Source organism: Schistocerca gregaria, chromosome 10 (genome assembly GCF_023897955.1).
Source record: "Schistocerca gregaria isolate iqSchGreg1 chromosome 10, iqSchGreg1.2, whole genome shotgun sequence".
In the NCBI taxonomy this organism is placed as follows: Eukaryota; Metazoa; Arthropoda; class Insecta; order Orthoptera; family Acrididae; genus Schistocerca; species Schistocerca gregaria.
The window spans coordinates 86629238-86632827 of NC_064929.1; the positions used below are offsets into that span (position 1 = coordinate 86629238).

At 38.4% G+C, this 3590-nt stretch overlaps 1 long non-coding RNA gene across 1 annotated transcript; it reads left to right on the forward strand.

Moving 5' to 3' along the window:
* Positions 1–1116: 1116 nt before the first annotated feature.
* LOC126293712 (uncharacterized) lies at positions 1117–2159 on the forward strand. Its single transcript, XR_007552349.1, has 3 exons — positions 1117–1507; positions 1664–1760; positions 1939–2159. It is a non-coding gene; the product is annotated as an uncharacterized LOC126293712 (long non-coding RNA).
* The last annotated feature ends 1431 nt before the right edge of the window (positions 2160–3590 follow it).

The following is a 3590-nucleotide window of genomic DNA, read 5'->3' on the forward strand; positions in this document are numbered from 1 at the left end:
TATGAGTGGTGATCTGTATGTGCTCTTGAAGAGGTATATCATGGGATATAATTTATTGAGATAGCATTCTGGGATGCGGGGCTCTGAATTAACATTTATGAGTTTGCCACTCACACTTTTCTTACTGTTAAATTTTCCATTGTTTTCAGTATGTTTCCCTGAAGTATAAAATGCAAACTAAAATTTAAAGCAATTCACACAGTGTAATGCCTTTGTGATGCCTATATCATGGCAGATCTGGCTCTACACCACTTACAACTCTTGTTACATTAGTTTGTTCGATGTGCAGGTATATGGATGGCGTTTCCTCAAGTACTCAGAGCAAGCAGATATATTATCATTTTATTACAAACTTCCCCAGGAAATCAGAGATAAGGTTAAGTTTCTGTTGAAATGCCATTTTATCACATTATCTGAAAGCCAAAAACAAAAGTATCAAAGTACCGTTGTTTATTTGCCCGAGAATCACCTAGAGTATAGATCCACTTGCTAGATCCAAATACTGAGATGTCTGTCACCTTTAAGCACCATGTACCCACTGCATCTTTAACCAAATAATTGGCACAACGCCCAAAGTTTCCTTGAATCTTCTCAGCTTCATACTTCTCGAATTAAAAAAAAAAAAAAAAAAGGCTAGAGACACTTTTTCTAACTTTCGTTATGGTTATGATTCCTTCATTCAGATATTCGTTGTGTTCATGAAACACAATAAAATTCCAGTTTCTTTGGATTTCAGCTTAATAATTAATTATTTCACGTTTCTGTCCGCACGAATTATGCACGATTCATCGGATTAATTTTTTTAATTTTTTTTTTTTTTTAACGTTATGGTTTCTTCCTTCAGACAATCGTTATGTTCATGAAACACACACGTTTCTGTACACACGATTTTTATACTTTCGTTATGGTTCCTTCGTTCAGACATTCATTCAACTAGGGTAAGCATATTACACACCTCCTGTCACTTCGATTGTACACACCACACATGTATTTACATTTACCTTTGACGTTATCAATACAACTGCAAAGATCGATATACGTACTCATGTAGTCGATTTAGATTATAACGTCACGATGATGCGAACCTACGTCACTATGACGTAGGGCTCTCCTCATCTAGCGTGAAATGAATGCTACCCTCCAGCGACGAGTAGCGGCATGGGGCAAAAAGGGGTAGCATTCATCTGACGCTAGGTGAGGAGAGCCATACGTCATAGTGACGTAGGCACGCGTCATCATGAGTTGTCCTATCGACTGTTGTGTGTAGTGATGGGCTAAACTGCGATTTTCCGATATCAGTGATTTCTGTGAATGCTACTTTTCATTATCTGCTATTCTTAACTGTGATTTGTCGCAGTTAAGGAACGTAGGTCGCGTATCCCTCAGCCACTGCTATTTCTGCTACTTCTGCGATTTCTGTGACTCGTGCGATTTCTGCGACTTACCACCGTATGAAAAAGTTACATCTGCCCACACAGAAAATTGCATCTCAACAAACCTGTCATTGGTAAGTAAGTTTTACATTTGTTCTTCCATTGGCTTTAATTATCTATTAAAGCAACAACTGTGAAAATATTAATAGTGTAATTAATATGTAAGTAGCCGTACAGTAGCGTAATAGTGCGTGTTTAGAAAATGAATTCTAACATAGTCATGTTCACAGGTACCCGAACTACATTTCAGTCACTCAGTAAATTGATAACTCAACAGATCTGGAGAAATTACCACTGCGTCTTTAGACCGTTTTCGTCAGCCGAGAGGTTAGTTTCTAAATGTTTCAATGGACTTAATTACTTCAGTGAGATCGTTCTTGCAAATGTGAAATATGCCCCATTGAGTGGCTTTCATTACAGCAAATATTAGCAATCTACTCTGTCAATTATATTGCTTGTAATTAGTGACAGCAAAAATTGTTTAACAATCCTTGTGATTTTGCAGACACAGTTCTGACTCTTGATTACTGGTTGCTGTATGTATCTATCCACATCAAGGCTGTTGAGAGAGACTCGTGAAGATTCAAGACAGTTCTTAGAGGATTTGCAGTTTAAAAGTGACATAATTGTGCAGATGAGTGATTAAACTGTGTCTTATTGAAGTTGTTATGCAATTTTAAAGGAATAATAAATGTTAAATACAGTGAGTGAATAATGAAAATCTCATTTTCCACATGTTTAAGCTGTCCTACACCCGTAATTTTCCACCACTTATTTACTGTTAAACACTAGTAGTTGGAGAGTGACATGCCGCCTCCCCCCCCCCCCCCCCCCCCCCTTCTCCACAATCTTGGTGTGACACTGATCTGTAACATGCATTTTGTGGCTGTTGATATGAAAGTGGGAAGTACAGATCTTCCAGTTAAATCAGGAATAGCTTAAGCGCAATACTTGAAAGTAACACAGGAAAAGCGTACTTATGTAGGTGGTTGTAGTGTCGGCAATAAGTTCGTGTGTGTGAAGTTGCCATGTAGAACACCAGGTGAAAACTTTTATCCCGAGTCTTGAACTATGTTGGAATAAAAGTGAGGCATTCATATGACTCAATAATGCTGTTTTCATTTCACTACACTTATACACGTGTCTGAGTTCTGTTGTGTTAACATTGCAAAGTCCTGTAGGCATGTGGAGTATTAACCAAAATTGTCATATTGGAAGCAGAATCACATTTGTTACGTTACTTGATATTTTCAGGAGAAAAAGGTAATGTTGCTTCTTATTAATATAATACATTCAGAGTCACAGCTGTGTTTGACCAACCATAACTGATGCTGAATGTGCATGTCGTCATATAATGTGAAGGGCTTATTTCAACAGTGGTACAAGTCCATTACATCCACTTTTCTGTCTATAATGCTTCTGAAATTAATGATCCAAACAAACATTAATAAAGGTTCATTTCTAGCAAGAAGCCATATGCTTGAATATTTCTGGTATCTCAACTGTAGATTTTTCAGCGCTCATTTAACTTTACGACTCCGTATCTCAAAATGAACAAAAATGGACTTGTACCACTAATGAAATAAGTCCTTCATATGCACACACAGCACACCGATCTCGTGAGGCACAAGGCTCTCATAACGAAGTACGTACATCGCTCATCAGATCGCACTAGGAAAAGAATGTTAACTGTGCTTTTTAGTTGCTACTTGTGACTCTTAGTTGCGATTTGTCACGGAAATCGCAGTTTGACTCGGTAGCGAATAGCATAGTATGAGCTTTGCTCAACAGATGGCACTGCCAACTGCGCTTTTTAGTTGGTACTTGCGACTTGTCACGGAAATCGCAGTTAGACTCGATAGCGTGTCGCAGAGATGAGCGTAGTACGAACTTTGGACAACAGATGTCACTATTAACTGTGCTTTTTAGTTGCTACTTGCGACTCTTAGTTGCGATTTGGCACTGAAATCGCAGAAAGCAGTATGGAATTCGGCCAACAGATGTCTCACGGCGTTTAATGTGAAATACTACTTGGGACTGGTAACTGTGACTGAAATCGCAGTTAAATTTTGTGAAGTTATTGTGATTTCTGTGACTTCTCAGTCACTGTGACTTCTAACAGATACGCGATTTCCTGCCCACCACTAGTTGTGTGCA